Source organism: Colossoma macropomum, unplaced genomic scaffold, assembly GCF_904425465.1.
Source record: "Colossoma macropomum unplaced genomic scaffold, Colossoma_macropomum, whole genome shotgun sequence".
Lineage (NCBI taxonomy): Eukaryota > Metazoa > Chordata > Actinopteri > Characiformes > Serrasalmidae > Colossoma > Colossoma macropomum.
The window spans coordinates 35,853,297-35,877,465 of record NW_023494787.1 but is presented as its reverse complement, the minus strand read 5'-3'; the positions used below and the strand labels follow the sequence as shown (position 1 = coordinate 35,877,465).

Below are 24,169 nucleotides of genomic sequence, written 5' to 3'. Positions count from 1 at the left end.
TTAAATAAAATATAAAATGTCAGCACTTCCCTCATTCTCAAACACTACCACCACAGGGAGGACTGAACACTTGCTCATTAACACAGAAAATATGGAAGGAAAGCCTGTCCAGGATACCACACACTAGGGAGTGTTGGGCTGGGCAGTGTTGGTGGGATTAGAAAGTGTGGGAATTTCATGTTTATATCAGTGTTGTGATTAACAACACTATTGTTAAAATCCATAAAACTTTAAATAAAACATTAAAAAGAACTAACCTGAGCAGGCTGAACCAACACATCATGGCTTACTGACATAAGCAATGTGACACTTTAAGTATTACATTTAAACCATGAAATTAAAAAATGACATTTCATGTCAAACTCTGGTGCCGCAGCATCTCATCACTTACAGTTTTTTTTCACACTGTTCTTCAAATGTTTTTGCTCTGTGCATGAAGGACTGTGTGTGATTGAAGGTCTGGAAGGTCACCCAAACACTGCATATCTTAACTGCAGATTACAAGTGAAAACGTGTGAGAGAACTAGTCTTCCTAAAAAGACCACAATTCCAGCGAAGCAATGAAACACAGGAGGAATGAGGAAACAAGATGAACACACAGAGAAACAGAAAATAGAAGAAATGAAAATAAACTTCAGTAATTCGTCTTCTCAAAAGGGGGATTAGATTAGAATGCTGTCAGTCCTATAATTATACCATTCCTTCTTCACACTGCAGAATACCTATGAAAAGGCCTGAAAGCTTGAAAAAAGCTTGAAAAAGACAAGACCTATTATTAAAAAAAAACTGCTTGGTACTGAAGCTATGAGAAGTGGACAGTAAAAATACACTAAAGAATTAAGCTTTATACTTCATCCTTCTTAAATTTACACACATTAAATTTACACACTTAAATAAGACGTACATTATTAATGTCTTTAACTACAAAAAATACTTTCCTTAGAGGCCAAATTTCCTTAGTCATCCATCACTTTGAGAAAGACCAGAAAAAACAGCAGTGATGTGCAACAAAAGTTGTTGAGCTGCACAAACGAGAAAATGGCTACAAGAAAATACCTAAATTTTCACTATCAGGGCAACAGAAGATAAGAAGTAACACAACTAAAGATGTTAAGAATCTGTTGGGAAGAGGACGTTTGTCTGCATTGACCCCACACACAGTGAGGAGGATGGTTTGAGTGGCTCTCCAAGGTTTACAGATGGGGCATGGCATGTGTGGGAGAGCATCAGATGCCACCTACATAACCACAAGTTGTTTAGGGGAGTTTCCAGAAGAAAGCCTCTGCTGTCAAGAACCAACAAACGCAAGCACCTTCAGTTTGTATCCACATGACATTTTTCTGCATATTTTAGTGCACAGTTTCTATTTATTTGCTGAGTTTAACATATTAGATAAAATAAGACACAAAATATAATGACAACTTTTGCACAGGCCATTTTTTCCCAGTATATTGCATTCAACAGTAATTGTGCATTAAAATGTCCAGAACATGTCATTTGACCAGGGGCACACAAACGGTTGCATATATATATATATATATATATATATATATATATATATATATGTAGAGAGAGAGAGAGAGAGAGATCGATAGATAGATAGATAGATAGATAGATAGATAGATAGATAGATTGATAGATAGATAGATTTATATTACATATTATATTAGATTACTTTTGTCAGTGACTGTATAGCATGATGGCATGAACTACAGTAGAAAACACAGCAACACGTAAAGGTGCGTACTATTATACGAGTCATGATTGGACGAATCGGCAATCTTTGTTCTCTTCGTTTATGGTCAAAATGAAGAGCACAAAATGTGCGGGCACAAACACATCCGTGACCGTGTTTAGGTGTGTATACCCCTAATCTTCAGATGTGGGTATACGCCGTATACCTGCATATACGCACCACAACACTATTACAGTAATTTCCTGTGAATCTGAGCGAGGCTATCTTTTTTTTTACCGTAGACCAGGAGCATGAGGGTCAGAATGTTCCGTAATGCCGCTTAATTGCTGGTTAACTGTGATACAAAAGCAGAAATAAAGCAAACAGTAGATGCAGAATAAATATAACCTATTGTGGAATTGCCAGAATATTCCTCAGTGCAGATCTCAGTGGATTTCTAACTAGGTGCTTCCTCCTAATCAGGCATTGTGCCCATGCAGGATTCAGAAGGAACGCACAATGACAAAGTGAAATGATGAGGAGTCCAGTCAGACTGGTTATAGCAACGATTACAGTGGCAGGTATGACATGCAAACAACAACAGGGCTTATTACCTTATGGTTAGAATGATTCTGTAAGCATGAAACTGGCACACCCTACAAAATGAGTGATACAACTCTTTTGAGAAGACTGAAAAATAATAGAGGATAAATCATTATATGGACGAGTCTACTAAACTTGATCAAACTGCGAAATAGCACTTACTTTTTTGCATATTTTTTCAAAAAAAAAAAAACAACTTTATTTAAAAAATGCTGTTCCACATTTTCATGTCACTACTGAAACAAAAAGAGTTTTAGACCACAGGCAACTGCATTTTAGAGCAGGAAGTGAGACTGCATTCTTGTCCCTCATGGCCACATGTCGACCGGTTAGATCAAAGTGTTTTGAAGTAAATGTGTCCCAAAATCTAAAAATCTGTGTGTAACATTAAAAAATGTTACTGCTGAAATATATTTTCTGCAATCTAAACTTTGTTTCATTTAAAATATTTTGATTTTATGTGTGTATAACTATTCAAAGCTGTGTTTGCTAGTTATATACTGGCTAGTGTTTTTGAGTTCACTACCGCAGCAGTCACTACAGAAACATTTGGTAAAGTTTGGTAAAGTGTTATGATTGTTTTGGTAGTGACAGAATTATCATTTATTTGAACAAAATAAATATAATTACAGTATAGTTTCCCTGAAAGTAAAAGGATTTTAGTCCATTACAATTCCAAAATTAGTTTTCTACCCTAACCCTGACCAATTCAGTAGAATGATCCATATACTTTATTATGTCCAAAAGTTTGTAGACACCTGCTCATCCCACGTTTCAAATAAAATCAAGGGTTTTAATATGGAGTTTGTTCCCTTTCTGCAGTAACAACCTCAAGGTTTTACACTAAATGTTGGAACATTGCTGTGAGGATTGCATTCAGTCACAAGAGCATTAGTGAGGTCAGGTACTGATGTTGGATAATTAGTTCTGGATCACAAACTCCACTCCAGTTCTTCCCAAAGGTGTTGGATGGAGCTCCATCACTCCAGAGAGCGCAGTTCCACTGCTCTCAGTGCTGGGGAGACATTGAGCATGGTGACCTTAAACTCATGTGCAGCTGCTCCAGCACTTCTCGTTCTATTAGCAATGCTTTTCTAAGAAGATTATACAAGCTGTGCACAATTAAACATCTGTGTCAGTAATGTGTGCACCTTAAAGTAGCTGAATTCACTGAGTGTAACTGAGTGTCTGGATAATTTTGGACATACATTGTAGGTGTTCCTCTATTTTCCAACTAAGCTACTCTATTAATATGCACATGAATCATGTTATAGCTAAAGCAAAAGACTTACTGAAGAAGTGCCAAACATCTATAAACTACTATCCTGATCTGAATCTATTGTGCAAACTTATTTATGTTTAACACTACAGATAATGAAACACAAAGCACTGCAGTCAGACTTCATAGATATTACAGCTACCTAAACTGGGATATGAAAATGAGAGATACACTTGGATATGTTTTGATATGAAGATTTTGTAACAAAAACAAATAGCTAAAAGTGAATAATTAATAAGAAATAATTAATGCTAGACATATAGAACATGGTGAGTATTTTGCATATGTGTGATCCTGTACTTAATAGACAGTAAGTATTAAATAAAGAAATAAATAAATACACAAATAAAAAATACCACTTCACTCCACTGTCAACGCTCTCAGCAGAAGAGTTTTGGTGTGTTTAGTTGCGCCACCTACAGGTGCCAAAAAGAAGGTGACACTGAACCCATGCAAAAGCTTGAACACCCCCAGTGAAAATACATTTTGTTGAATTTCTATGTGAAAATAGGTTAACACATCCTCTACAAGGAACAAACTAAAATATAATTTTTTTCTGCATATTTTAGTGCACAAACTCTACTTGCTACTTGTTAAAATGGCAGTTGTTTTTAATTCGGTTCTTTAATATGGATATCTAGGCAGTCCACATTTTACTGTATCCTTATGTGTTGCAAACAGGGTGGATTTAGTGACCGTGGGGGTCTAGAGAAAAGACAGGATTGGGGCTGCCTGGATGCATATGTTTAAATTAGTTTAGCTGATTTAAACATATGCATCCAGGGTTCCTGAGTGGCACAATCATCTAAACTGCTAAAAGAATAATAAAAGATTATTATACAAATATGAATTTTATAAGATTAACTTATTTTTTAGAGATTTTTTACTTGAGTAATTTTATTAAGTGAAATTATCTTAATATATATATATATATATATATATATATAAATAAATATATATATATATATATATATATATATATATATATATATATATATATATATATATAAAATTAATATATATAAATTAATGAGTAATAAGATTACTTTTTTATAAGTAAAATAACCCCATTAAATTTTGAGAGAATTACCCCAACACTGGAACTACAGTGCCTTACAAAAATATTCAGCCTCCTTTAAAGTAGTCAGATTCGTCTGGATCACAAATGACACTTACACAGATTGTTCCTGACAGTGTTTTTATTGAAAACCAATATGCCCTTAGTAAAGTTCAAAGTGAAAATTCATTATTGCAGCAGATCTTTTTTTAAAAAAAAAAAAGAAAAATGCTGCCTGCATAAGTATTCATTCCCTTCAGACTAGCACTGGGTAGAACCACCTTTTTCTACACTAAGAGCTTTAAGTCTGTTGGTGTAGATTACTACCAGCTTTGCACACTGTTTAGGAGAGATTTTTACCCTTTCGTCTTGGCAAATTTGCTTCAGGTTGTTCAGGTTGGTTGGATGACACCTATGGACAGCAATTTTTGAACAGTGCCACAGATTCTTGATTTGTAATGAGATCTGGACTTTTACTTGGCCACTGTAGAACATTCATCTTTTTCTTATTTTACCACTCTTTTGTTGCTTGTCTGTGTGCTTGGGATCACTGTCCTGCTGAAAGGTGAAGTTTCTCCCAAGCTTCAGCTTTTCAACAGCCTGAAGCAGGTTGTCTTCCAGCATCTCCCTGCATTTTGCACCATCCATCCATCCTTCAAATTTAACAAGATGCCCAGTCCTCGCTGAGGAAAGGCATCCACACATCATGCTACCACCCCCATGCTTCACTGTTGGGATGTTTGTTGAGGAATGGACAGTGTTATCCCACATTTTAGTTGGGTCACTCTCATACTTTCTGGCTCCACACATGCTTTCATGTGTTTTTTTGTCAGTAATGTCATCTTTTGGTCATCTTCCCATACAGGCCAGTTGTATGCGGAGCTCTTGATCTCGTTGACTGGTGCGCCTTCACTCCAGTCTCAGCCACTGAGCTCTGTAGCTCCTTCAAATAGATTTGTGGCCTCTCTGTGGCTTCCCCTTCTTGCTTTGATACTGAGTTTTGAGGGATGACCTTATCTGGGCAGTGGGTGGTATGGTACAGATTCCATTTCCCAAAAAAATTTAAATACTTGGATATTATTTTGTAGCTTTTTCCTATCTTGTGCATGTATATAACTTTATCTCTTATTGCCTTAGAATGCTCTTTGGTCTTCATGTTCACAGTCTTCCTTCAGATTCACAGTCTGACCAATGGTACATGAATTAAGGGGGTGTTTTAGCCAGAAAAGATAATATACCGATGGTAAGCCAGTTGTATCCTTGGTACGGCAATATCTTTCATATGTGTAAACATGGAGCTTCCACAGCACAGGGGTTGAATACTTATGCAAACAGCATTTTTCAGTTAATATTTTCTGTCAGGATTTTTTTGTATAAAATAACCATCACTTTAAATTTATTAATTTTGAGAATCAGTTGGAATAAAATATAACACAAAATATCAGTTTCATTTGTAATCCAGATGATTCCGATGACTTAAGGGGGTTGAACATTTTTTGCAAAGCACTGTATCTATACTAATAGTAATTCTAGCATTATATACAATTTGCTGAGCCTGTGTAGCACTCTGTTTTGACTGAAAAAGGAAAGTTAGCTTTGGTATATAAAAAAAATATAGCAAGTCAACCCAGTGCAGTCCACTTCTAATGAGAACACTGATACCACTCCTGCTATTTCTATTTTGGTCCAGACCATGAGTTAACAACATTATCACACCATAAATAAACAAAACAACAAATCTATTTAGGCTTTAATATCATTGTGGCAAACTAGGAATGTGAAGGGTAAGCAAAGTTACCACACAGCAGAGAAAAACCTCACCACTCACCAAAAACTCCCTCACCAAAGCACTTTCAGTTTTATCTTACAAAGAATCATAAAAATGTCCCCTTTTAAAACGGCGAAATGAAGCACTGCAGTGTAAAACAAAACTAAACTACGTTTTGACTCTGCCACTATCTTCTTCTTGATATAGGCTTACATCTGATGATAATTTTGCTAATGAGGAATGTCCAGATCTTTGCATTATTTATTTACCTGCTTTTTTTATACTTTTTCATCAACTTACAACCAATCAAAATATGTTATATCAGTACACAAAGTACACCTACGAGTACTAGCCCACTACAGTTAATAAAATACTGATAATAATTAGGCAACGGACCTAGATATTGCTTGGTAATGAGCATGGACATAGGTAGCACAGTTGTCCAGTCCAGGCCTGGCCCCTTAATAAATATATCACATTGGCATATGGTGTCATAACGTGCCAGAAAAGCAGAATGTTTAGGTGATGCTTTGCTGCTGTGCATGTTATTTATTTTACTGTATTTGTAACCCTACAGAAATAAATGCTATATTTCTCAGTAATGCTAATCCAGGTGGATCTTCTTCAAGTTTCTACACTTTTATGTTTATAAATTGGCATAGGCAGATATGTACATAAAAAAATTCAACCCATAATTCAGATATTGGTCCAACCCAATTATTGAAAGCAAAATTTCTTCAAGAAATCATTTCTAAATAAATATTAAAAATATCAGACACTGAGAAACACTGGTTTTCAACAGTATACACATGAAGGCCACCTACCGATAATCTTTATAGTAATACAGTACAATAAGCTGTGATGTTACATTTTGCCTTGTCACTTTACAGCATCCTATTACTAGTTAATTTCATATTTTTTGTAGAACTTACTTATCTCAAACGACAACAATTAAAGTAAAAATGAATACTTAAGTACACTGATCAAAAGGTTTACTACAGTTTGAATAAAGATTGAGAAAAAAAAAAAAGTGGCATGAAGTTTGAATTTTACGTTTATTAGCAGATTGCAAAGCAGAAATCCGATTGTTGCCTGACTCAAGTAGACCAATAGTTTTTCTGTTATCTGACCTAAGTGCATGTAAATGCGGTACTGCTAATCAATCAGCACTCAGCAGCAGTAATGCTAGCATCCTGCTGCCCCAAACCCGTTTGCTGTAGAAAAAGGAAACATACAGGTACTTTTCTTTGCTTTTTTAGTGAATTACATCCTTCAACTTTCTAAAAATAAAAAAGAAACTTCTGGGAAAGTGATCAGAAACTACTTTATCTTTTGATTTTTAGCTGTTTAGCTCACCCCCATTTATTAAGGACTCACTCACGGGCGCCCTCTGGCGTTTTGCAGTCATGTTTCAGATATAATAGTGGCAATTGTAAGAGGCCAGGCTCCTCAAAATCCAGCTCTGAGTATCCATTGTCACTGCATTGCTAGTTCTCGTTTTACAGCTGAAACAGTCAAATGTCAGCGCTGTTCTCCAGCAGAACCCGATAAATCCGTTCAGCCAAACAATGCGCAGTATTCAGGGCAAGTGACACAACGCTGCTGTGAGCGGCTTTAGGCAAAATCTCAAATGACTTCCTTCCCCCTACAAAGTACAGCACGTATGGGAGGCAAATCCATCCAAAAAATTAAAACAAAATGCAAACCTCTTTTTTGCCATTTCTTTTTACAAACAGTTGCGCAAATATCCTGCCAAACTACTTTTCCATTTTAGATTTGGCCATGAAATACCAGAATAATGACTAAAATAAAGTGACAAATAGAAAGAATGTTTTAAATTTACTTTTATTTTTGTCACAAATGACTCGTGCTTATGGGAAAAATTAAATTGCAAATATAGGTATTTCATTTCATTTTCAATTTTGGCAGGATATTTGCGCAGATGTTTGGAAAAAGAAATGGCAAAAAGAGGTTTGCATTTACATTTTATTGTTTTAATTTTAATTTCTTTTTTGGTTGGATTTGCCTCCCATACAGCACTTAGGTCTTAAAATAACAGCTACTCATCTAAACAGTGCACAGTGTGTCAAACAAAGAACCACTTTAGATTCAGCCATGTGTGCACAATTCCGCACTGGACAAAAAATTTGGGTGTAAAAGCCAATATTTCATAACTCACATAGTGCATTATACAGGGAGCAGTGAACCATTTGTAATATAGACCTAGGATGTTCCATCTTATAAATGTTTAATATTGCACATTAATGGGTTGTTTTTGTTGTAATCTTCAGCACTGTACCTACTTGTTTTATATCAAAGAATGTTAAACATTTCATTTAAAAGAAACTTGTATCTGTTACATGGCTTTATTTTACTCTGAAACATGAAATGGCAGTTGGAGTTATATTTGCCCAAAAAACTTTAAAAATATAAATAATTATAAAAAAAAAAATCAATAAAGTTTCGTTTTGTAAGTTACCTGTATTTTGTTGAGTTACTTTTACTTAATCAAAACAACCCAACTGTGGTTTGATTGACATTTCCCAGAATGCACAGTAAAAACCACGTCTGTTTTTGCAAATGAACTCTTCTCGTTGAAACAAAAATCAATAGTAATCTGTCATGCAATACAATAAAACTTTTGTCATCTCTACAACTCAAAGTAATGAAAAAACGTTTAAAGCTGCTTAACCAGCAGATCAGCAAGGAGGAAAAACTGCAATTCTTTTGTTTTGGGTTGGGTCCTCAGCTGGAAACTGCTCAACGTAAGGAAGAAAGGCGTTAAAAAAACCATAAACTTTGGGAATTATGAACTCAATAAAAAAAAAAAAACAGAACAAAACATAACAATGATTCATAACATTGAAGTCTTAGAAATGTGACTCTTCTTTCTTCTTTCTTGCAGACCAGCTTCCTCCCCCTGGAGAGATTCACTTCACCTCTGTAGGGCCAGACTCGGTGAGCTTGTGTTGGGGTTCTCCAGAGGATCTGGAAGGACCAAAGACATTTTGGGTCACCTGGGAATGTGAGGGCATCATTCACAATAAAACACTATATGCGCATCACTACGAGATCAAGCGGCTGTCACCAGGCACAAAGTACAACATTACAGTGGTGGTGATCAGGGACAACAGCAAGCAAAGTTTCTCTGCATCTGTCAGCACAGGTGAATCAAGAGCTATTTGATGAAATGGCAACCTTTTCCAGAAAAGAAACAGTTAGAGGCCTCTGCCAACAAATACGATTAAAAGTCATAATAAATAAAAATAAAATTTCTTGTTGGTGGCACCTAAATGTGCACATGTTTTGCACACCATATAGTATAAATGAGCAAATGCTTACTGCAGGATTGACAACTTTAGTGAGGTGACTGGAGTGAGACTTTCAATTTTGCACACACGAGTGTGTGTATTTAGAATACTAAATATCTAGCACAGGTGTGTTGCAGGCTGGGTTTTGAGTAAAATGTATTTTGAGGCTGTTTCTGCAGGCTAATTTTGGGATTTTCAAATTCCATCAGCTGTGTTATTGTCATCAAGTATAACTAGATGTCTTGTTCAAAGGTTGGGACAGTAAGATGCTGTTTACTGTGATAGTGTTCATTTCCAGTACAGATTTGTGTGGATTTCAGAAAGTAATTCAGAAATAAATTAATAAATAGTGAGATTACTTTTCCAGCACATATTAAGTAATCTCATTACAGTTTGATAGAATTAATCGTTTGTAATCTATAACTTTTCAAGCAACTACCCCAGCACTGTTAGTGGCAGATGATGAGGATATGAAATTAAAGCAAACAATTTTACGCTCAACCAAATTAGTAGCTGAGCTAGCTGAGTGTGTGTATAATGTTATGGGATGAAGCATTACAGTGAGGCGGGGGGGGTTAAGTGAACCATGCCACTCCAGTTTTCTGAAGCTGCTACACACTCCGGCCTCAAAGTGACATAAAAAGGCGCAGCTTGCTACGATATGAACAAACTGGACACAAAAAGAACATAATAGGTGTCATGCAAGTTTGTTCTAAGCACGTTGGTTGGATTGAGATTTCTTTGTGCAGTGTGAGAAAAGACTAAAAATCATGAGTCTCATGCCAAAACCGGGACACTTGGCAACCCTGTTACTGAGTCTGAGATCTTTCCATCAGATAAACACAGTAGCCAGCTGTAGAAAATATATGCAGCAATTTACTGATTTTAATTTCAGTTAGGTATTTCTACTGTATTTTTACAGTTGAGGCCATTTAGCCATTAAGCACTAATGTTAGTGCATGACCAGAATGTGAACTGGAATAATAGTTTGATATGTCAGTCACTATTTTTTTGAATGATCTCTTTTAAAGAGTTTGCCAGGCTAACAAGTTTGCTCGCAAGCTAACATACTAGCAGTATTAGCATGAATTCTAGCAGCTAGAGATCAGTAGAGATAGAGCGGTTTTGCTAACAATTTTACACTCTCAAGAGAAGTTGTACATTTTGCTTTGATCCACATGTGACTTTGGGCAACTGCAGATATTTGTGAGATGTGTGTGCATGTAGAAATCAAACAGTCTATGAGTATGCTACTTTAGAACTAGTTAGAGAGCTAAATCATGGATTTACTCAGGACGTAACAGTAGAAACACAATAAATCCATGAAAAACAGATTTATCCAATCTCCTTTTTGCACAGGCTAACGATTGAATGGCATGTTTATAGCATAGCACCAGAGAACATGTGAGAATTTTTTGAGTATCACCGCTCTGTAATGTCTTCTGGGTTTCTTAAACGCTAGAAGGCGCCAGACAAATCCAAATTGAATGGGTTAAGAAAGGGCATTTGAGCAAAATCAGTTTGTAAATGCTTAAACATTTTTGAGAAAAAGAATGAACTCATATCCTGAACACAGAACAGCATAAAACATTTTAACATCGTTGTTATGTTTTTGAGCGCATTTGAACTTGAGTTATTGGAGTTTAAAACGGCGCCTCATCTACGTTCACGTCAGTGAGCATGAACAGCCAATGAGCTGCTCCACTCGCCAACCACTCAGCACTCAGTAGCAGTAATGCTAACCAATCAGCACTCAGTAGCAGTAATGTTAGCGTCCTGCTGCCCATAACCCTGTTTGCTGTAGAAAAAAAAAAGAAAAAGAAACGTACAGGTTAGTTTTCTTTGCTTTTTTAGTGAAATATATCCTTCTACTTTCTAAAATTAAAAGAAAGTTCTGTATAAGTGATTAGAAACTATTTTAACTTTTTGTTTTTAGCCATTTAACTCCATTCACCCCCATTCACTGAGGACTCACTCACGGGTATTTTTGCAGTCCTGTTTTTTGATATAACGGGGGAAATAGGAAGATGAAAGGGAGTAAATGGAGCTCAATGGCTAAAAATGAAAAGTTAAAATAGTTTCTAATCACTTGACCAGAACGTTTCTTTAATTTTAGAAAGTAGAAGGATGTATTTCACTAAAAAAATACATTTCACAAAGAAATCTTACCTATATATTTCCTTTTTTTCTACAGCAAATAGGTTTTGGACAGCAGAAGGCGGGCAATAGTGCTAGTGAGTGCTGATTGGTTGGCGAGTGGAGCAGCTCATTGGCTGTTTGCGCTCACAGATGTCATGGACATACATGAGGTGCCGTTTTTCTCCTATAGTTTAAGAGCTCTTAAAAATATAACAGCAGTGTTAAAATGTTTTATGCTAATCAGTGTTCAGGAAATTATTGCATCCTTTTACATTAAAAATGTTTAGGCATTTATAAACTATGATTTTGCTCAAATGTGCCATATCTACCCATTCATTTTGGACTCGCTCGGGAGCGCCCTCTAGCATTTGAGAAACCCGGAAGACATTGCAGAATGGTAATTCACCTATCTACAAGTTCTCTGGCCAGGCTTCTCATAAACCAGCTCTGATAGCACTTTTTTCCAGGCTGGAACAACATATATCAAAATAAGAGTCCCTTAAATGTTAAAAGATTTACTTGAATATTAAAATTGTGAATTTTACCTACTACTACTACTATTATTATTATTATTATTATTATTATTATTATTAGTAGTAGTAGTAGTAACAACAAGTTAGATAACACATTTCATAACCATTGGCCAAAGTCTTTCTGAGTTAAAGCACAATATGCATGGTTATAACAGTGTAATCTCTGCCCCTTGACTGTTGTCTGACAATTATACTTTACTGAAATTCCAACTTTTTCAGAAATTAGTTTCCATTCATTTTAATTGTACACTCTAATTGCTGATCATGGTCATTTTATTGTATGTTGAATTTAATTCAAGATTCAGTTAGATTAGGAGCTTACTAGCTTGAACCACTTTGGTAACTTTGAGTGCTAATTACTTTAAAATGTTGCAGAAAAATGTCTATATATTTGGTTTGTGTGTAGTCTGATAGACTGAGAGAACAAAAATCTATTGCTTTTTTGGTCTACTTACTGGTAATGGTAAATTTATAATGTGTTGAATTTGGTTTATGAGTCAACTGGAGTGCAAAATACAAATTAATTTACTACTAATTATTGCTAATTTACTAACTGATTTGGTAAAATTGGCTGCCAATTTTTTTAAATCTCTGGTTTACTCATACTATGATAGACTTTATACAAAAATCTATAGTTTCACACCAAATAAGGTTAGTTTTAAAAAGCATATTAACTGATTTTGAACAGCTAGCAACCTAAGGACGAACATGTAGGTAGCATGTGTACAAATTCCACCTGTGGGGAATGTGCATACAGTGTGAGTGAATACTACAAAACTACAATGAAACTACACAGCTTAAGAAATTGTAACATTCCAATTCAAAAACGTGCAATAAAATGGAATGACAAAGGAGAAAAGTTCTGAACATGCTACTTGAAATTTATTTTATACTTGGTGCTTCCTGTACGAAGAAACTAACTTCTCACAGTGTTCGGGTTGGATTTTGGCCCATTCTTCTACACACTCTTTAAGTCTTGCAGATTCCAGGGCCGTGCTGGTGAATCTTGATCTTCAGTTCATTGTACAAATTTTCTTTAGTGAGTTTAAGTCTAGCGAATGACTGGGCCATTCCAGCTCCTTGATTTTCTTTCTATGCAATGTTTTGGATCACTGTCTTGCTGAAAAGTCAAATCACATCTCATGCTCATCGTGCTGGTGTATGGTGACAGATTCTTCTCAAGAATTTCCCAGTGCACAGCTCATTCCATGTGATAATTTGGATTCTTCCAGTACCATGAGAAGAGAAACAGCCCCATACCACAATGCTTTCACCTCCAAACTTCACTGTATGTATGGTATTTTTAGGGTTATATGCAGAGCCATTTCTACTTAAAACATGGCACGTTGTATTATTGCCAAAAAGTTAGATTTTTTATCTCATCTGATCACAATAATTTCTCCCAGTAATCTACAGCTTTCTCCAAATGTTCTGTAGCAAACTTCAAACAAGCTTTTACATGCCTTTTCTTCAGTAATAGAGTCTTCTGGGGTGATCGAATAGAGACTGTGTCAATGTAGTATATTGTTTGTTCTTTTCTCTGTGACAACAGTACCCGAGTCATTCTTCGAAACGGGTGCCATTTGTGTCTGAAACATTTGATGAGATGCATAAGGCATAAAAATGTGTCAAAGTGTGTTTCCAAAGCTTAAAGCTCTTAATTCAATTGGATGGCATTGAAGTTTACTTCTTAACATGATATAAGAGAAAATTCTATTATTAAAGAGCAACATTAATATTACTAATCATTTTTCATTAATTCATTGACATTCATTCACATATCTGTATTGACCAACATTACATTTGCATCTACAATAGGGGTGCAAAGATTATTCGACTTCATCGACTAAAATCGACGACCAAATTAGTTGGCAACTAATTTAGTAGTCGATTAGTTGGTGACGTCATTATGCGTCTTTCTCGCGCTCACTAGGAACGTTTTGACATTACCGCTTACTGGAGACTTAACAACAGCGCGATGGCAGCCTCAAGAGCAAAATCCTCAAAAGTAACGTTATCTGGAAAGTGAACAGGGTCGCTGTGAATAATAATTACTTGCTTCTCTTTTCCAACTCCATTAACGATTCCAGAGAACAGCACTTCGAAATATAAAATGTTACAGATCGGTTCATAACACGAAGTAGGACGGAATTTAACATTAACATTAACTGTCGCCGCGTCCCGAACCACACAATTCTGTACTTCACACACTACACTAATGTGGGCACTTATAATGATATATGCGCTATTTTTACACACTATTTAGTGTGCTAGTATGCGGTTTGGGACGCGGCGTATCTTACCGAGATGAATCTTCTTCATCTATGCTAACAGTTTAAGGAGGTAGTTCTCTGTGAACACACAGGGCAGCTGGACAAAGGGTTGCCGTTGAAATGAAGCGTTTACACAAAATCGTTCTTAATGTAACTGTTCGTAGAGAAACTTGCCACAAACATTCGCCACTTTTCCATCCGCTCCATCAGAGCGCGTCTTTTCTGCAGCGGGGAGTATTTCCTCTCAGAGGAGAGCGAGACCCTCACAGGAGCACGGAGAGACGCTGACTTTGCTCCGTTTCAGTAAAGACCTGTGATTGTAGAATGTAGTTTCAGCCGAGTGTAGACAGACAGCAGAATGCACGGAGCACAGACTGCACTGTTTATATTTAACATTTAAATTTAGATTGATTTTTTTATTTACTTGATTAAAGGAAAACTGATTTAGTTTTGTTATATTTTATTGCTGCTACTTTGCACATCCTTGGTTATAAATTTTGACAGGAAAAATAGATTGGACTATTTTTTTTTTATCTTTTGTATTAGCAGGAAAGTTCATTAAAACAGTGAGTTCTTGAATGGTATTCATCTTTATTGTCTTCATTGTTAGTTAGCAAATGCATAAAGCAACCTAAAGGCTAAATTTAAAAGCTTATAGCTACATAAAAGTTATAAAATAATCGATTATTCATTTCAGTAATCGATCGATTATTCGACTATCAAATTAGTCGTTTGTTGCAGCCCTAATCTACAATATCACCAAATAAATGTTATATTTTTATAAAACCTTTATTCTTTTAAGGATTATATGTGTCCCTATTTACATAAGATATAGTCATTTAAAATAAAACCATTTTTATGATTTGCATCCCTCAGTTTGACTAAGCATCCTGTCACACTAACTGATGATAATGATAATGATATTTCAAATCGAATGAATGTATGTTTAAGTCAGGAATGTCACCACATGGAGAACTGAGACAATTTTAGGATGAAATTTACCACCCCGTCACATGCCACCCTGTCACGTTTTATGTGATGCTGTGCTTCTGCTTCCCGTTTGAATGTGAAAATTGACTGAATTGGAGCGTTTACCGACGTATAGCCTTAAATGTTTGCTTGCTCATTTATTTTCTTTTTCACTCACTGACTCATCTATTTGACTCATTCACGTACTGTCTCTTTCACTCACTTACTATCTATATCTTTATGCATATAGGAATAATTTGATCTGTTGTTTAATTTTTAAGTATTGATTGTTAATTTTTTTAATGTTGCATATTTAAATTACTGTTATTTTTCACACTTTGAATGGTCAGTATTTGTTTAATTTAATACAAACATATATTTGCATTTGTTTTCTAGCATACTGTTGTATTAATAAAGCCTAATTTTGATAAATATTTTTGATAATTAAGTGATGCTTACACTTTTTACACAGAATTAACAAGTTTCTAATGTTAGACGAAAGTAAAAACCAACAGATCATAGAGAGACAGTTTGCCCCTACCACCCCGTCACAGTGAACCACCCCATCACAGGATCATTTTGTCAAAAAATGTTGCAAAGGGAGTGAAAAGCTATATTAATTGTTGTGAAATGTTAATGTTAATCAAACATTAATGTTGAATAACATTTTTGATTTATGGACTAATCAAATAAATGTGACTTTTATTTGAAATTTTGAAGTGAATTAGTATTTTTTGTACAAACAACGAGGCCACTGACATGTCGAATTCATATTTCAAGATTAAGAATCTAAAAATAAAAAAAAAGATTAAATTACATACTTTCTAATGATTGTTTCCATTTTTCAAAGAGTGGAGGTACTAACCTACAAACATACACTTACCCAGCTCAACTGATTTTAATTAGCACAGGTAGGAGAACTAATTGGTGAAATCAGCTGGTTTAGTCCTTTTTTTCTTCTTGTTGCTCCACTTTATTGCACTTTTTTATGGACTGGAATGTGAAGATTTCTCAAGCTGTGTAGTTATACTAAGTAAATATCAATGCCTAGTTTAAATTTCACATGAATAGCTGCACTGGAAATATGTTTAATAGAAAACGGTTGGCGTGTTGAATACTTATTTTCCTCGCTGTATGTATGAAGCACACCACACCATTGTATCTGATGTTAGAAACGCTTCTCTGTCTTATTTATCTTTTCAATTTAATGACAGTTGTTTTTCCACTTTTAATACTGTGCATGAAAGTTTTGTTCTACAGCTTATTAAGGTCTCTAGAGCTACTACTTGCCAACTGGACCCCATGCCAACACACTGGGTGAGAGCTTGTCATGCTTCAATTTGTCCTCTCATTACTCAGGTTATCAATGCATCACTCAGTTCAGGTTTTGTTCCAGCTTGTTTGAAATTGGCTGCCATTACGCCGGTTCTCAAGAAGACCAGTTTAGACCCTGAGAATTTAGCAAATTACAGGCCAATGTCTAATCTCCCATTTCTCACCAAAATACTTGAACGGACAGTAGCAGTCCAGTTAATAGACCATATTGAATCCAATGACCTGTTTGAAGTTTTCCAGTCTGGTTTTAGAAAGAATCATAGCACTGAAACTGCGCTTGTTAGGGTGGCGAATGATCTCTTAATAGCAGCTGATAAGTGTTTGTTGAATTTGCTTGTTCTATTGGACCTTACTGCCGCTTTTGATACAGTATGCCATAGCCTACTACTACATCGGCTTCAAAATTTGATTGGCATATCTGGTACTGCACTTGCCTGGTTTCAGTCATATCTAGCAGACAGGCAGCAGTTTGTCTCTATTGGAGGTAACAGATCTGACTCGTGCTCCCTGTCTTGTGGTGTTCCTCAGGGGTCATTGGTGACATCATCAGGCGACATGGATTGCAGTTTCATTGTTTTGCGGACGATGTGCAGATCTATATATATACTAAACCATCTCACGGTTTACCACCCTTGGTGTTGATTAATCATTTACCTGAGTCTGAATAGTAATAAGTCGGAGGCCATATTAATTGCCTCTCCAGCTACAATTAAAAAGATAAGCAACACTGCTGTCTCTATTCCTGGTTATATTGTCTCTTCTTCGACCCAGATTAAAAATTTGGGAGTGATTTTTGCCTCCACTCAAATGGCCTTGCCCCCTCCTACCTTGGTAGTCTGCTTCAGTTATACTCTCCAGCTCGCACTCTTCACTCCTCTGATTCACGTTTGCTCAAAGTTCCTATCTCTAAGCTGCATACTGCTGGTGACAGGGCATTTAGTGTTGCTGGCCCCAAGCTGTGGAACAGTCTCCCCTCTGAGTTGCGTGCTTGTTCGACCCTGGCTATGTTCAAAGCTAGTCTTAAAACCCACTTTTTCCATATGGCTTTTGAGTGAAGCAGTACTGTGTTTTTTTGTTTTTTTTGTTTTTAAATCTTTGTTATTTTTATTGTACAGTGTCCTTGGGTGTCTTGAAAGGCGCTTATCAAATAAAATTTTATTTATACTGTACCATAGTCACATGACATGACTTTCTGGAATGTTTGAAATGCTGTATTAAACTGCCAACCCTGTATGTACAACCATTAAAATTAAAGGTTTGCTATGTATGATTTGGGGGAAAACTATGCCAATGAGATGCTATCTGTTTTGTTTTGTTTTTGTAGCAATTGAGGTGCCAGTGGATTTTCTATGTGACTCATTTGATGAAACAACTGTGAAATTAAGATGGAGAGAACCACAGAGAATGGATCAGAGTGCATACAAATACAGAGTGACATCCTACATTGCAGATAAAGAAACAGAATCAATTATCTTGCCCTCAAATTGTAAAACATGCATGCTTACTGAATTGATTCCTGCAACTAAATATACTGTCTCCATAACCACAGTGCTGGCCAATGGAAAGCAGAGTGAACCAAACGTCTTAGACTTCCACACAAGTGAGAAAATTACTTCAAAGCTAAGTAGCTAGACAAAAAAAAAAAACCAAAACAAAACAATTTGCTGCTACAAATTCATAACTCATAGGCACTCGTTTTTCCTATTGCATTGTCTCATAAAAACATCTTGTTTCTACCAGAGCCATCTAAACCAGAGGGGCTGAAAGTCAATTCTGTTGGTGAGACTTCTGTGACTTTACAATGGGATGGTCCTCAGAATCATGATGATATGCCTCACAGCTTCAAAGTGACCTGGAGTGATGACACTGACACAACACGGTCGTTAGAAACTAATGAAAGAGAGGCAAGTGTGGATGGGCTGATACCGGGAACAGAATATACCTTCTCTGTCAGCACTACAGTGGTCCTGAATGACTCAAAGCTTGAGAGCAACCCTGCAGAAGTCAAACAACGGACATGTGAGTTATGATCTCCTAATCAAGTAAATTATCTCAAATGTTAACAGTTTTTGTAGCAAAAATAATTTCAGCATGTCTGATTTCTTACAGATATCAGTGTGGAATCAGTTTTAGAACAACTAGGACTCCGGCCCTTTCTGAGGCAGAAATTAACCCTGAAGTCTGTGTTGGAACTAAACAAAAACACGGTACAAGACAAAACTGCTGAAAATGTAAAATCATTACCCTGGCATTTTCTTAAAAAAATAATGATGGTCAACATAACAGCAAGAAACACTGAATGCGAAGATGTTTCGCGAGTTTCAAGCAAGGACGAAATCAATCCACTAGATCTGGTCACGGCTCTGTTCCTCTGCTCAGATGCTTTTCTCCAACAAGAAATTGCTCTAAAAATGTCACTGTGTCAGTTTGCTATTCCCTTTCTGTTGCCAAACTATGACAATCAGCAGTGTACTCTAATGCTGTGGGCCATGAGGGACATTGTAAAGAACTTTAAATCCCATTCAGGTTTTGAAGAAAACAGCATTGTCCTAACTGAGATGCCAGTGGTATCTTTTGCTAGACTTGGAAAAAGCAGCTTATCCAAATCTGACTTTCTGAATAAGCTCCTCAGCAACAATCAGCAGCATCATAACACTTTTGTTCACAAGGAAATGATCAATGGACATGTCCACAGGAAGATCTCAAATGGGCTTTCTGAAATTAGCTGGTATCTCCCCAGTGGGTAGGAAAAAATTGCCCTCTTCAAAGAGCCAATGGCAATAGCAAATCTCCATGGGGATGTCAACTCCTTCGAGACCCAATTCTCCTTTCTCTGCCAAACATCCTCTGCAGTGTTCCTTTTCTGTGATGACCTGCATTTACACCAAGCATTTCTGAATTCCTTACAATTCAAGTCAAAACTTTTCCTAGTCTGCCCCTCACAAAGTGCCATTTCCAGCACAGAGGACCTGGAAAAACATTTTCCATTAATGAAGCCTAACACTTCATTACTAGTTAAACGCAACAACATGAATGATGCTGAATTTGTGAGACAGTTACGGCAAACTGTTGTTCAGGCGATTAAGGATTCCCACAAAATGTGCATTGAAGCTATGTCAGAGATTGCACCAGATCTTGGTATTTATGTAGATAAAGACAAACCGTCCTGTCAAAGTGCCAAAGAAAGGGCTGATTCGATTACTAAAAGCATTACAGACATATCAAAATATAAAAGCAGTGAACTGTCATTGCAAGGGGATATCTGGAGAGAACTTTCCAAGTTAGAAAAAGAGGAATGCAGACTGAAACATGCAGGGATGAAGAACATTGAGCATTACAAGAGTGAAGTTAAAGCACAAATCCAAGAGCTTAGAAACCACCAAGCGAGGAGTGGAATCACTCAACCTGGGTTACTTTTTTATTCTGGCTTGTGCAGCTCCCAAGAAGAGCGTCACTATTTCCTGAAATGGATGAAGATCAACTTGGACAATTTGATGAGGAAGAATTTGTCACAGCTTGAGGTGGTTTACAAGGAAGAATGTCAAACTCCCACAAAGGATAAAAAACTTGCACACTTGGAAAAGGAGATTACTAGCAGCTCATTAGGAATTGAACATTTCTTTAGGGAGATTGGTCAGTTTTATGAGTCATCTCTTCGCCAAAATGATCTGAAAAATCAAAAAGGTATGTGCTCAGTTGATGCTGGATGGGTTTCCACTTGAACTTGTTGATGGAGATGTATCAAACATTCCGCTGCAATGGATTGGAGATGTAATTAAAGAGCTAGACCACTTGACTAAGCCTAATAACAAAATTCGAGTAGTCACAGTTTTGGGGGTTCAAAGCACTGGGAAGTCTACTCTCCTTAACACTATGTTTGGAGTTCAATTTGCAGTTAGCAGCGGAAGATGTACAAGAGGTGCCTTCATGCTTCTCATAAATGTAGCAGAAGAATTAAAGAAAGAACTACAATGTGACTTCATCATGGTCGTTGACACAGAAGGACTGAAATCACCTACACTGGCGAAACTTGCCAACAGCTACGAACATGATAATGAATTAGCAACACTGGTCGTAGGACTGAGTGACCTCACAGTTGTCAATATTGCTATGGAAAATGCCACAGACATGAAAGACACCCTTCAGATTGCCATGCATGCATTTTTGCGCATGAAAGAAGTTGGCAAGAGGCCATGTTGTCATTTTGTGCATCAAAATGTGGCAGATAGTGCTGCCCACAAGAAGACATCATGGGACAGAAAGCATCTCCTTAAGGATCTGAATGAGATGACCCATGCTGCAGCTAAAATGGAAAATAAGGGCAACAATAAGACATTTTCAGACATTTTGGAGTATGACCCTGAAAAAAACAATTGGTACATACCTGGCCTGTGGCATGGGACTCCTCTAATGGCACCAGTTAACTCAGGCTATAGCGAAGGGGTTTATGACTTTAAGCAGGGTATACTGAAACATTTCAAAGCAGCAAAAGTTCCAGCTCATGATTTCATGGAATTTGAAGAATGGGCAAGAAGTTTATGGAGAGCTGTCAAATACGAGAACTTCATCTTCAGTTTTCGCAACAGCCTTGTTGCTGAAGCCTACTCTAGACTTTGTACAGAGTTCCACACATGGGAATGGAACTTCAAGAAAGCAGTGAAAACATGGTTCAGAAGCTCTGAAACAAAGATCTATAACAGTACAATGTCATCAGTGGATCCAGTTAACACTGATGTTTTGTTGATGGATTTAAAATCTGAAGCTACTACTAAGATAGTTCAAGAAACAGAAATCCTTCAGAATAAAATCAAGCAATACTTTGAAAGAGAAGATGATCATGTGAATCTAGTGGAAAAGCACAAATATGGAAAAGAACCGTTTGTTACAAAGTCTGAAAGACAGGCTGGGTTCTTTAGCATGTTCATATTTCATCAATCTGAGAATACAAGGAGAATTCATGAGGCATCTATAATGATTATCCATCATTGCAGGCACTTCATTGAGGAAAAAACTAGTGCACCATCAGACTACAACAGCATAGATGTCCAGGAACCCCTGTGCCACATTGACGAGAGTCTGGAACGTGAAAGCCAGCTCTGTATCAACACAGAGCACGCAGCATCTCTTAAGATCTACATTTGTGGACATGCTGCAAGGGAATTCCAACGAATGCATGATAGTTTGATTGAGAAAAATGATCCCTGGAGAAACATGACAGTTGAGAAGTTCAGATGCCAATGGTTAGCTGATTTCAAAGACTTATACTATCAAAGAGACCAATGCAAGACCAAAGCAGATACTTTTGCTAATACATGTCTTGTACCAGCTGTGATGGAGTACATACAGAAATCTCTTGGACCAGACATTGTAGATGAAATGCTTACAGGCAGACGGGGGGATTGATTTCAGCACCTGCTCATTCTTCCAGTTTTCTTTTTTGAAGGAACTACTCCTGAGTAAGGAGTTTTCAAACATTTTTCAATATATTAACTCATATGAGGAATTTGTCACTCAGTGGATATCAGAACAGATCATTAGCCACTTCTCGAAAGAAGACAGACTTGCAAAGTTAGAAATACAACACCTGAACAAGGTCAGTGCAAAACTCAAGGATGCTCTTTCCAAAGCTCAGAGAGAATCAGAACATGCGTGCAGGAGCGGACAACGAACTGTTAATACTTTGGTGACGCATTTATGCACCAACCTCAGAAAAGAGCTCGTCATACCAGTTGATGCTCTTGATGCCACCCTGTTTCTAAACAATTCTAATCCTGATGATTTTGCTGAGTGTCTTCAGTCATCCATAGAGAAAATGCAAGAGACCTTAACATTAAAATTAAACAGGGAGGGCAATGTTAGGCTGAAGTTGAGCAAAATGTCAATGCCACAAGAAGAGCTCTTCAGCTGAGTGTTTGGATGTGGGAAGAGTTGTCCATTCTATAGAGCTCCCTGTGAAGCAGGAGGAAAAAATCATACTGAGCACTTTGCATCTATTCATCGACCCCAAGGTATTGGAAAATACAAATGGAATGACAGTAGAAAACTGGTTCCTGACATATGCTCTTCTGTTGTTGCCACTAGAGATCGCTTCTGTTGTATGGACACAGGCTATCAGTGGCATCCATACAGTGATTAGAGGAGCATTTACCCAGATTGGAGGATTCAGCCTGACCCAAGCATCAAAACCTCTGACTTCTGGAAGTACATCTTTGTGAAATACAACACAAAGTTTGCAGAGAGATACAACGCGTATCCAGCAGACATCCCCGCAGACTGGAAGCACATTACTTTACAACAGGCTAAAAGAAGCCTGGAAAAGATGTTCACAATGAAGCACAGCCAAACAAAACTTTGAATACTTGACTTCAGATTTGCAAATGTCAAAATCTCACAGGATTCAAAGACACTTTCTCTTGTAAAATTGTAGGGATTTAGTAATTACATTTAATTAATGAATTTATGAATGAACACTGAATGTTGAACAAAGACAGCGTTCCCCATTTATGAAACTGTGACACAAACACAAAGACTTTATAGAATACTGTTCTGGATGGGACTTGAGAAAGGCAAATGCATGAAACTGTTCTGTTTTGGCAATTTGTGGGTAGAAAATCACTGGGAACTGGGTCAAAACAAGCAAGAAAAATCTGAAAACCTGAAAAAGAATAACTGACTATGCTGAAGCTCACATAGACATATAAATGCTGACTATGTGCAAACTATGCAGTGTATTTGAAAATAACAGTATTAAAATGCATGAATCAATTTCTTAATTTCTTTTTAAGGAGAAAGAATTCGCTTCTGGTTAAACCCTTTTAATCAGTACTGAACTTGTTATTGTATATGGATAATAAAATAAATTCAACACTATGCTTCATGATTACTTGAGGGTTTGGATTACTGCCATTCCAGAAGGAGCCTAATTTATTATTTCACTCTGTATTCATCAATATGAAAACTGAAAAGAGGGCAACCGATTTGTTTTTACGTACGTAAAAGCTGTTTGACAAAGAATATGTTAATTCGTGTAAAAGTGTTAAAGGGATAGTTTTGAATGTGCAGAAGGTCACCTTGCCGCACAAGTACACAGAAATTAAGTAAACAAGTTAACTTTTGTAAACAAAGTATTTAAAATACAGCTACTTTTTACATTTTGAGGAGAATACTTTTAGAATACCTACCCAGTACAATTAAAAAAATAATCATCCTTACAAGAAACATTAATGT

The 24,169-nt window shown here is 36.6% G+C and overlaps 1 pseudogene; it reads left to right on the top strand.

Moving 5' to 3' along the window:
• The first annotated feature begins 6,801 nt into the window (after positions 1–6,801).
• On the top strand, positions 6,802–23,297 carry LOC118804914 (annotated as a pseudogene).
• Positions 23,298–24,169: the final 872 nt, after the last annotated feature.